This window comes from Peromyscus leucopus, unplaced genomic scaffold, assembly GCF_004664715.2.
Source record: "Peromyscus leucopus breed LL Stock unplaced genomic scaffold, UCI_PerLeu_2.1 scaffold_137, whole genome shotgun sequence".
Lineage (NCBI taxonomy): Eukaryota > Metazoa > Chordata > Mammalia > Rodentia > Cricetidae > Peromyscus > Peromyscus leucopus.
The window spans coordinates 286,162-298,866 of record NW_023504523.1 but is presented as its reverse complement, the minus strand read 5'-3'; the positions used below and the strand labels follow the sequence as shown (position 1 = coordinate 298,866).

At 45.1% G+C, this 12,705-nt stretch overlaps 1 pseudogene; it reads right to left on the bottom strand.

The window, feature by feature from the left end:
* Positions 1–12,705, bottom strand: part of LOC114689781 — a 110,623-nt pseudogene that overhangs the window by 42,387 nt on the left and 55,531 nt on the right.

Sequence of the window (12,705 nt, the reverse complement as noted above, 5' to 3'; positions counted from 1 at the left end):
GGAAAATGAGGCTGGAAAGGGGAAAAACCTTGTCACAGACCATACAACTTACTATAATCATTTCAACTGGAGGGTTAGGAGAGCTGGGTACTTTCACTGTTTCAAATAAACATTAAATTCCTTTATTACTACACAGTGAAATTCTTCAAAATAGCCCTCCCCTCTTTTCTGCATTTCAATAGAAATGGGGCCCCACAGATGTGTGGAGGACGCCCCACAGGAGGATGGAAGCACAGGCTCCAGCCCCTCAGAGACAGATGTTTCAAGCCTCCACTTTGTCCCTGTACACCTGATGGTAATTCCCACCACAGGCTCCGGGTAGCCAGGCTGTTATGCATACCACTTTTTTGTAGATGGTTTTAAATGTCTCTGGAAAGAAAGCTCTTTGAAAAAACCCTTACCTTTGATCTGGTCTAAACCGAGTGTCGGTGGGTGGTAATAAAGACCTTGACAATGGATCCATTTCATTTAACTCTAACGCAAACTGTGTGAAACCGTAATACTGCTCGTAGCCTTTCGCATGGGATCTGAAAGAGAGACAAACAGCCCGCTCTCATTTGCAATTCATTCCTGTTAGTTAAATTCCTTCACCTTTTCATCTCTGACTCTGAACTGTTCCATTTCTATTAAAATATTCTGACCAACAAGCAGCCACCGAGCATTTCTCTACAGATTTTCCTGCCTGAGTTTTCTATCCCAGGGATATGGTCTCTTTGCCTTGGTCCTTTAGTGAATTTATTCAGCGCTGAGGAGCATCTGTACTGTCTGAGCAATCACAGAATGTGTTATTCAAATACACACACCAGGGGCCCAGTGAGATGCCGCTCCAAGATAAGGAGCTAAGCTCAGAACCTACATGGTGGAGAGAACTGACTCCACAAAGTTGTCCCCTTGACTTCCACATTCCCACGGTGGCATGCATAGCCCTGCACTCATAACACAACACACACACACACACACACACACACACACACACACAGTTTTTAAAAAATAAACCCACCAGGCCTTTGCTTAACTAGCCAACTCCCGCCGCAGAAGACCCATGATCACGCAGAGATGCCGAACTCCCCCAGAACTCCACAGCAGCTCACAGTGCTGAACTCCCCAAGGGCTATCAGAACACGATGTTCTTTCCTTCCCCCATCGCCTTTCATTTGGCCAAGTCTCAGCCCTAAAATCTCACACCCCGGTGTTAGAACACAGGGTTCTACTTTGGCCTAACTTTGATCTCAGCTAAGAATCAGGTGTACACCAGTGAGAGCCAATGCAGACTAGGGGGATTCCCAGACAGTCCTAACACTTGCTGGTCACACACCCACATAGAAACGTCCTCCCTGAACGCTGCCACAGACCGACTTTGTTGAAGATGTGTTACATTCGTTTATGCTGTAGAACATCTGTTTTGATGATGCAAACATGTGTTGCATCCCTTTATTTTACATTTGTTTAACTCTGTGAAGCTGTGTTACTGTGCCTGTCTAAAAACACCTGATTGGTCTTAATAAAGAGCTGAACAGCCAATAGCTAGGGAGGAGAAGGAAGAGGTGGCTGGCAGGAGAATAAATGAGGAGAAAGGAGGGGGATCAAGAAGAGGAGATGGAGAGGAGAATGCCAGGAGATAGCCACACAACCACACAGCCAGCTACGGAGTAAAGTAAAGAAAGGTATACAGAATAGAGAAAGGTAAAGCCCAGAGGCAAAAGGTAAGTGTGATAATTTAAGCTAAGAAAAGCTGGCTAGAAACAAGCCAAGTTACTGCCAGGCATTCATAAGTAAGAAATATTGCCATTATTTATTTGGGAGCTGAGCTGAGTGGTGGGCCCCCAAAGAGCTAAGAGTAAAAAAAACAAAAACAAACAAACAAACAACAACAACAACAACAAAAAGCAAAAACCCAACTACATTTTGTTGCTCCAACATGAGACCCGAATTTCCATGTAGGCCTTAGAAAGCTGAAAAACAAAAACAAAACAAAACAAAAGGACGTGGCTCCTTTAAGAGTTCTCTGCCTTACAGCAAGCCCTTGAGCAGCCAGTAAGTTAAAAAAAAAAAGTGCCTAGGTAAAAAAATGCCTGGTGTAGTGCAAGCATTGAATTCTAGAACTCTGGGGGGTGAATGCAGTTCTTGACCAACTCAACCAGACAGCAAGCTTAAGGCTTGGCTTTCAGGGACCTGGGAAGCTGGTGGAAACCAGCTGTTAAAGCCACGGTGGAGGTCCTATAGCCATGCCACTTAGCAGTTTAAAGGCTTACGTGGTTCAAAAAAAGACTAGAGATATCCAGTAAAAGAGGTCCAGATTAAAAAAAAACAAACAAAACTCTAAACAGGTTCCAGTGTGTTTTACAATGTGCATAGGTTTAAGAGAGAAAAAAAAGGATGTAGCAGTCATAGAAAAAACAGTTAGAAATGATAAAATTCTTAAGGAGACAGTAAAAATAATATAAAAGAATAAAGCCACATAAAAGATAAAAAAATACACAAGAGAGTCTGGATCACATGTAATGGTTGCTGTAACTTGACCTGTAAATTTGTTGATTTGCTGATAAAAGCAAATGACAGACTGATAAAGACGTGGAATTTACAAGAGGAATGAATGAAATAAAGCAGCCTAGACATTTTAAGAATGCTCAACTTTAAAATGGAATCAAAAAATATATTGCTTTAGGAGAAGGCGTTTTTGCTTTTATTTCCACAGAAAGGAGGCTGTGGATTCTTTCAGAGGTGGATATGGATCAGGTTTGATCATGGAGACCTCCTGAATCTTGACAGGTGATAATAATATATACAACAAAGGTACCACTGGTCTTCCCAGTACATGGCCATTATCTCAATTGTCTCACAGACCACCTAAAAATGCCTTTGCCCACGACAATACAGAAGCAGTCTGGAAAGCAACAATGCCACATCCCAAGAGAGATAGGTGAGTGAAGTATATTTTTGGTTAGATTATGGATGTTTGTATATTTTAGAGGGAAAATAAGAAAATAAAGATAAAAAGGCAACTAATTAATCAGATAATTTATGCACTGGCATGGATTTTGCTAATATATGTTACAAAATTTTAAAGTTATTTTTGTCTATATATGGATATATTTTTTACTCTATGTCTTTGGGGGGTAACTGTGCTTATGCCAGCCATTTAAAAATGCACTGCTATAAGAAATTAGGTTAGTAGTTAATCTATAATAATCAAAACTTATAGTACACATTAGGCATATATTTCAAAGGTTAAACAGGTGTATTTTAAGACAGATAGATGATTTTCAAACACTTCAAAAGACCTACAGAATGTGGCACTTTAAGATGTTTAATAACCTAAGGTTTTTCATGACAATGAGACACACAGCTCCTGCAGCTACATAATTTAGGTTCAATAAAGGATGAATGGGCATCAAAGAAACTCCATAAGGGAGTTTTGCTTCATTGTGGTAGAAAAACACAAGAAAAAGATTGTTTGAACTTTGCCAAGCTAAACAGTCCTTCAAAATTCCTTCTTCACAGAAGAGTCTGCCAGATATTCCACAGGACATAGAGGAAAGTGACTGACAAACTTTGCCAATATTTAAGGTGGGACAGTCCTTCACATTCATTTCTGCTTCACTGAAAAGTCCGCCAGTTATTCTAGCCTATAGGCTGAAGATGGATGCCCCAAACATCGCAGAGGAACTATTGGGGTGACAGTCCAGCAGCCAGAATGTCTCTGTTATTAGGTAATATTACATTCCTCTGGGGTCTTTTAGATGGAGTTAAAGACTAAACAGTTAGAGTTACAGTTTTCCTTAGTTTATGATAGAAATTAAATTAGGTATAAAATTTTAGAATCACTAAGATAGATAGATAGTGGAGTATTTTATCTGAATTTGCTAAATAAAATGGACTAGATATTGTAAATGTAATTCTTACTTGATAACTATTTTATTGCAAATAGTTTTACTATATGTTAAAGTTAAAAATCTTTTTTTATTTTTTTAGGCAAATAGGAAGAAATGTTGTGGATGTATTACATTTGTTTATGCTGTGGAAACATGTGTTTAATGACACAAAAATGTTGTTGCATTCTTTTGTTTGCATTTATTTAATTCCATGAAGCTGTGTTATCGCCAAATGCAACAGTGATCCATGGGCAGCTTTCAGCAAACGAGAGACTGTCCATGTGAACAGTCTGCTATTTGCCTCAAAGCTAGGAAGGCGTTCTAGTTCCACGGCAACCTTTGGATGGAAGAAGACGTGGCTGAATTGGACAAAGAGACACCGCTGCCCTACGGTCCCATCTCGTCCTCATGGAACACAAGCCCAAGTTTGGGTGAACTGAGCCCTTCCTTGTTACCCACACTTGGCATGGGGATGGGCTGGGACCCACTTCAGGCTGATGTGTGTTAGGACACCTGGCTGGCAATCCTGGAAATGCTTCATTCTTGAGGAAAGGGAGATGCAAGATCAAAAGTCTCTAGTCCTCCCTTTTCCCCCTGCTTGGCATTCAGCTATGAGTGTGACCTGATACCGAGTTGTGACAATCATCTTCACACATGGGAGGAAACACGTGTAGCATAATGTTTCCCCGACCCCGTGTCTCTGACATGAGTAGGCTGTGGAGATAACAACAGGAAGCCATTGCCTTTCAACTCAGTATTAAATCATTGGCATGCAGCCCCATGGCTTAAATGATGAATGGAGTGGTTTTTCTTTTTCCTCCCTCCCAACCCCAACCCCCAACCTTTCTCTCCTTCCCAGACTAGACAGAGGTTTAATAAAAGGACTCTGACTTTTCAGTCAGAAGATTAAAGTGTTGCTGGAGGCTGGGCTTCCATAGCCTTCTTGGCACAGCTTCTCCAGGGCTGTATCTTCTGGGATGCAGTGTGGCTTCTGGGGTTGGCCAACTGGAGGATCCTGCATGCTTTGGGAAGCCCAGGTCACTGTTTTCTAGTGACACTTTCCTCTTCATCTTTGCTCAAGAATGACTCTTGCATTTCACAGGCATTCCGACAGGGCTTGTCATACTCCCATGTGGGACGGGAACCCAAGAACCCTCCAGGCCACCCTTGGATTGACAGCAGCTCCTTTCTGAGGTCCTGAGAACCCAGAGCAGAACCTAGCAGTCAAACTAAGATGCTACTGTAAGCATGACCAGGACTGGACAGATGGGCCAGTACTGCTAACCTGCTAACAAGCAGGGGGTAGCCTAGAGCTATGGAGTAGCACTCACCCCTCCCAGCTCCCCTGCCCTGACCCAGACACTCATCCAGTCCATGCCTAGGACCTGGCGGACACTCACTTGCTCTCCAGACACATGTGGAAGAGGAGGCCCCGCACACAGTAGATGCTCTCATGCCATTTTCCAAACAGCCGGTGCACAGCCTTGCCATCGCGGTCGAACACTGTGCCTTCGATCTCGTGGGCATTAGTGCTCCAGTACTTTGCCTAGAGGGCAGATGACAAATGTCTGGGTAAGACTCTGGCATTTGCTCATTACAGGTATTGGCTGGGGGGGTAACAAGAGAAAGAACTAAGATAGGGCCCAGTGGTGCTCTTCTACAAGGAAGGCAGGAGGATCGGGAGTTCAAGGTCATCCCCAGCTGCAAATTGAATTTGAGGCTAGCCTGGACTACATGACACCATGTGTAGCTCAAAATCCTATATTGGTCTTAATAAAAACCCGGAGCCAGACATGAGGGTAAATGCTGAAAGATCAGAAAGACAAGAAAAAGCCACAGCCACCTCTCACCTCACCAACTCCTCAGCGCACAGTCTGAGCTCCTGTCTCCTCCTGCCCAGCCATATCACTTCCTGCCTCCACCTCCATAGTGCTGAGATTAAAGGCATGGGCGCCGCTCAAATACTGGGCGCAAAGGCACGAGATCCCAAGTGTTGGGATGAAAGGTGTGTGCACCACAGTCCCTCGGTGTGAGCTATTCTAAGAGGCAGTGAGGTGACATCTCACGGGGTTTTTAATTTGCATTTCCCGGATGATTGATTAGATGAAAATCCATTCATCTATCTGTTTGCACTTTCAGAGATGTCATCCAGGCACTTTGTACCCCTGTTCTAGGAGGCAGGCTCTCTGCCACCGAGCTCTATTTGCCTTTGTTGAACACACTGGCTTATGTGTGTGTGTCCTCCAGCACGCTACGGCACACACGTAGAAATCGGATGACAACTTCCAGGAGTCACTTCTCCTACCACGTAGGTTCTGGAGACCACATTCAGATCCCGAGGCTTGCAGCAAGAGCCTTGAGCCTCGAGCCTGGCTCCTGGCACTTTATCTAGCATCTATTGGTTCATCCGTGTATAGACTGCACTTTATTTTTTGGATGGGCTCTTGCTGTAGAGCTCTCACAGTGATCCTCCTGCCTCAGACGCCTGAGTTCAAGTATTGGTCTTACCAGGGTGCACGACCACACCCAGCTCCCCAGTTATCCACTGTTTTCTTCCACTTGAGTTCCTTTGTATGTTTTGCATCTTAACACCTTGTCAGATTGCAAATCTTCCTCTTTTGCATGTGGATATCCAGTGATCCCAACAGCATTATTGAAGAAACCGCCCTTCCTCACCATGTCATACTGGGGTTCTTTTTTTGAAATCAATTAAGTGTAAACATGTGGATTTAATTCCAGGTTTCTAGCCTGATCCCATAGCCTGCCTAGGTTCTGGATTTAAAAAATACTGTTAGCTATTTAGTAAAATTTACAGTTAATCTCCTATTTGCAGTTTGTAACCCAACAATGAATGTGTGTGTGTGTGTAGGTTATTACTTTTTCTACTTTTGCTTCATGTAACATAGGAACACAAGACGCAGCTCTTAGGCATTTGCCAGGTACCCAGTGCATTAGCTAGTGCTAATTGGCTAGTGTGTTAGCAGCTGCCTCAGGCATGTCACCATGATTCTAAAGGCTGAGAGTTCTTGCTATTACAATTTAAAATTAACTCATAATTCTTTTTACCTGAAGAAAATAGTCATTTGCATACTAGTTAAGGAGGTTGCTTAAAACTGCAGTTTCTACTATTCCCCCTTTCTAGGCCTGTTCCAGCTGCAGGGCCAATGCTCAGCCCTTGAGCAGAACAGCTCAGATCAGCCTAGTTACACAGTACCGCTCTCCCAGCAGACGGGAGTGCCAACTCCCTTGAGGCGATGCTTTGGAAAGCTCTCAAGTACCTGGCCACTCTTAAAGACTGCCAGGGACAGAAGACATTTCTACATAAATCAAAAGTCCTGGCACTATTTCAGCTGAAACTGAAGCCATATTTGGAAATTTCAGTGGCATTTCCAGGTCGTTTTCTGCTGGTTCAGTTTCTTTCCTTCACAGCTTTGGGGTAGAATGCAAAGGGAGGGTGGGACGCAGCAGCGCCACAGAGAAGTGAATGAGAAATTACTGAATGAGTTCTCCAGTCACGTGAAGTGGCAGGAGAAGAATGGATCCCAGACCCGTCAGTTTTATCAGGAAGCAGGCGTCAGATTTTTGCCTTTTACAACAGTCATCAACAAAGCAAATGTTGATGACTGGATGGGAAACCACAGAGGAGATGCCATGCCCACACATGCCTGGCATCTACTCCCAAATTCTTTCAACAACCAAAGCTCATCTCAAATAACTACACCATCTCAAATAACTACATGCATATTTCCTGTAAAGCCGTGTGATGGTGGACACACTGAGTAATCTCAGGACTCAGGCTGATGCAGGGGGACGGCTCTGAGTTTGAGGCCAGCCTTCTCATTCTTTCTCTGGTCCTGGGTAGATGAGAAAAGGTTAGATGGTAGACGGAGTGAACACATTCCTTTGAGGAGAGGTGGACAGCTGGTTTACCTGGATTAGGGGGATACATTCTTGCTTCAGTTGCCTGGTCAACCTCACAGATGTCCCCCATGGATTACAGGTTGTGCAGAGAAGAGTGTATAAAGTTGCACTCAGTTTGGGATTTTGATCTTAGTTAAAAACAAACATTCTTTGGCAAGGGCTATACCTTAAAGCCACTTTAAGACTCCAATTTGCAGTAAGGCTCGTTAAGGAAGGAATGGTCAGTTGCCTTTAGCCTACTGGCTATGGTGGGATAGGATCTCTGTTGGTCTTTTCTGTGTTGAACACACAGATTGCAAGCCAGTGCCACTTTGAGATCTTTGGCAGCAGTTAACTCTGCAGCTCACACACGATTTGAGCCTGTATGATAAGAGTATTCAGAGATGGGTAATTCCTGGGGGTGCTCATCAACCTAAGACAGAGCACCTGTGTGGCTGGGCAGACATCTCCATGACGGGTAAGGTGACCCACTGACGACCCACTTACGTCCACGCAACCTAAGTCAGAAGCTCATTATTTTAGTAAAGAGGGACCTGTAGGGCCCTGGCCTCTGTTTTGGGTAACTGTTGCCTTGCTTGCTGACCTTGACCTTGATATCCTCCCTATGCTAATTCCCTGATGGTTCCACCTTCCTGAATGCTTAGTTCCTTATCTGTGTATCCTGCATAATGGGCATTAACAGCTTAGATGCAAGATTGTAAAACATCTGTAGCGAACTTCTGCCCTCCGGGTTCTCCCACTGGCTGTAAGCCTCTATTTAGACCTCTTCCCTCCTTCAATAAACAGCATTGGCATAAAAAAAAAAAGTACATGAGGTTTTAAGAAGTAAAACGCTTCTAGGAGGGAGAGAAAGGAGTGGGACTCAAATTAAGGAAGTCGGAGAGACCCCCACATAGTTGCTTGCACCTGGTTGACCTTTCCATTTGTCTCTGAATGTTCTGAGCCTCAGCTGTTGGCATCAAGGGCAGTCAGGGCTGTAGGAAGAACAGGACCAACCAGGTCTTTACTCCTTTACTCTTGCAGAGCTGGGGATGGCAAGGAGGAAGGTGAGGGGGCAGAGAGACAGATGGGTAAAGAAAGAACGAGGAAGCCAACTTCAGTGGTAACAAAACCCTTGAAGAACATCGGATGGTGAAATCGAGTGGATGACAGCATGGGCGGTAACGTCAGGACCTGGAGGAAGGAGGCCAGTGGGGAGGGAGTGAGGAAAGCAGGGCCGGTGTGCTCAGTGGCTGGAGAGGCAGACAGCAGTGAGAGGAAGCAGTGAGGGGGCGGGGCTGGGGAGGGATGAGGGTGAGTGTGTGTGCATGCGTGTATGTGTGTGCATGCACTAGGGATGCATGGGCATTCCAAGGGGTGAGAGCTGCCAGGGCTGACGGTGCAGAGCCTCGTGGGCCATTGACAAACTGCAGATGTCTGCTGTGGAAGGGAGTGGAAAGCTTTTGTTAAGGGACGGCTGTGGCTGGTCACGCTTTTCCTCAAAGCACACAGGCATAGCTGTTCCCCGCCCAAGTCCTCTCTTTCATGACAGAGTCTCCTGTTGTAGTCCAGATTGCTCTCAGACTCACCATTCACAAGCCTCAACCTTTTGAGTACTGCATTACAGGAGCATGCCACCAGGCCTGGCTTCATTTCAGCCATTATTATTATTGTTATTATTATTATTATAAATTATTATATTATTATTATTAGTATTACATGTATACAGCAGTATGACTGCAGGCCAGAAGAGGGCACCAGATCTCATTACGATGGTTTGAGCCATCATGTGTTGCTGGGAATTGAACTCGGACCTCTGGAAGAAACAGTCATGCTCTTAACCTTGAGCCATCTCCCATTCCCCCATTTCAGCCATTCTTAAATGCATAGCTCAAAAATATGAAGTACCGTCACAATATCGTCACTACTTTCTAGTTCTAGAACTTTTCCTTTTCCCAAACAGAAGCTCCAAACCCCTACTCTGTTTTCTTTCTCTATAAACTTGGCTATTGGGGTACCCATGTCATTGGGACCCTATAGAATACATCTTTTCACACCTGGTTTATCCACTGAGCATCATGTCTTCACGCATCTTTGTGCCACAGTCTGATGCCATCTTGTAAAAGAGGCCCCAGGCTCTGCACTGAGGGCAGATGGTAGGGGAGGCAGGCAGGGTCGACGTCCCAGTCAAGGGACAGAGTGGAGGACAGCCTGTGCTCTGGGCACCCGGGGCCGCCTCCGCCCTCCAGCCCAGGAGCTGGGCTCCCTCAAGGTACCTTTATGAAGTTCACTTTGCAATGGCAGGAGTCGTCCGTCAGTTCTGATGACGATCTCGCCATAGTGCTCGATCCACCGCTGCCCGCTTAAGATGTTGTGGATGCAGGAAGTTCACTTGTTCCACTCAAAGTGATCTCCAAAGCTGGAAGAGAGGAGCGGTCAGAGACGGCTCCCGGAAGAGCCGGCCACAGATGCGGCAGGCATCCTACTGCACACAACGGGGCAGGGGACGAATCACTCAGGCCTCAATCGCAGACCCTGCATCAAATAAGGCTCCAAGGGACATGTGAGCTGAGGCTCTTGAGCCAGCAAAATGCCCAACTACGGAGAGAAAAGGCAGAAGGGCGCAACTGGGGGGGGGGGAGCCAGTTCCCACACTTCAACAATTATGCATTATTTACATCCTTGATGAGAACTTAGGCGTTGCTTACAGAGTTAAATAGCAACTATGAGGAAATAGTAAGCAATATTTTAAGTGCTTTATGCATAACACGTGTCTATCCTCCCACATGTCCTATGAGCAGATGAGGGCACTAGAGACAAGGAAGGTATGGTGTCCTGACCAACAGTCACGGGAGAACGAGGCACAGCAGCACGTGATTCCCCATAGCCTGGCCCCAAATTCTGGATTCACTATCCCTTTGCTTTAAAAACACCTATTGGTGATGCCTGCATCACCAAAGCCATGTCTGTCTCTGAGGGAATTCTGTCAGCGAGGCAGGACCACAATGATAAAGAAAAATGACCCTTTATCTTGAAGGGGAGTAAAAATGAATTTTTAAAAGCTTCTGTGCAGAGAGCTATTGTCTGCAGGGGGCATTTCCACCCAGTGAGAGAAAACACCAGACTGTGAGCCTGCCACTACCTGAACCCACTGCTAGATGGAGTGAAAAGCATCCTCTCCAGCCAGCCAGGGGCAGGGTGGGCAGCCTGGACAGACCACTAATGTGGACTCCAGGCCTGAGAGCTGACATTCCTAACACAGAGGAACTTACGCTGGCAGCGTCACGTGGGTTGTGCCGATTGGGACGATTTCCATGGATTTACCCCAGAATTTATTTTTCCATCTCACATCTGAAACAAAATCCAAATATCACATGTTCAAGCAAGACAGCTAGAGGACCAAGGTCTGAGGCTCAACAAATGACAGGTCACCCTATAGCACCACAGAGAATTAGTTCTAATGGAGACAACTGCTCATGCCCTAGAAATGGGTACCCAACGGAGTCCCAAAACAGAAGCAGGAAAACCAAGTTGTAAGACAAAGTCCTCTTGAAAGAGTTAACAGCACCAAAGCGAGATGAAGACAAGTCGAAGTCCCACAGACACAGGCTATCCCCAGGATGCTGCAGCCTCAAGAGGCTCGTCAGAAAGGGCCATGTAAGCAGGGCTCTGCAGAATACAAATGAGTCCGTGGCGCATAGAGAAATCAGCAATGGGAAAATAAATAGTACTTAAAGGGTCAGAGGTGTAAGAGAGCCGTGTGTGGCTCTGACCTGTAGGTCTGAGGTTATCTAAGGGGACGAGGAGAAAGTCAGGCTGAGGCAATAGTAAGTTCTGCAAGCCTGGCTAAGGTTGAGTTGAAAAGAATCAGGGAACCAGTGTGATTAGATAAAAACCTTGCAAAAAATGTCACAGCCACACAGAGAACAGAGCCTGGGCAGGAGGCGTTAAAAGTGAGGGGTTAGGAGATCGGCTGCTGCGGCTGCTCAGGGGATGAGCAGGAGGGAAGCGAGTCAGGCCAACCGCCGTGGGCAGTGGCTCACGAGGAAAGAAGCAGCACACAGACACAGGCTGAGAAAAGGACGGGACATTGACAAGGGCGTCAGCTGTCCTGATTTTCGGATGCCACCACCAAGAGAGAAAAGGGAGAACGAGATGGGAAGCGGGCCCTGTCTAGTGGATGCACTGAGGCAGAAGAACTGTAGGGGTGAGGGAGGCCGGCAGATGCATGGCTGTGGTCCAGATGAGAGAGGCAAGTGGAGTCCTCTTATGAAAGACTGCAAAGGTGGATTTGAAGGAAGCTACGAGAGCATTAGCTTTAAAAAAAAAAAAAAAAAAAAAAAAAAAAAAAAGCTGTTTTTGGAGTGATGAAACTATTTTAAAATTAACTGTGCTAATAAAAAATCAGAGTCATATATTTAAGTGGGTAAACAATACAGGATGTGAGTATTTCTCAATAAAATTGGTAAGAAAACTGAAAAAGGGAGACTTGGAGTTCGGCAAAGATAACAATGCATTGCTAAATTTTGTAACACACATAAAATCTCACAAAGGCTGGGGTTACTTCGCCATGTTTCTTACTACATGAAAATTGATATATAACAATGCCAGTTGATGGCAGACTGCAACACTGTAAAGATATATAATCTCAAGGTAACAACTAAGGCACAAAATAAAGAGCTGTAGATATAATCCAACATAAGAGATAAAATGGGCATACAGAAAAGTATTCAACTAATTCAGAAGACGGCATTAAAAAAGGAATGAGGGGGAGCAGGGAATAGATTTGACTAATTGGAAAACAAGGCACATTTAAATCACCTACATCTATAATCACAATAAATGTAAACAATCTAAATAACCTGAGGAAAAGTTGAAGATCCTACACCAAGGGAATAGGTGGAATCACCCCAAACACAGCGAGCAGGACGTG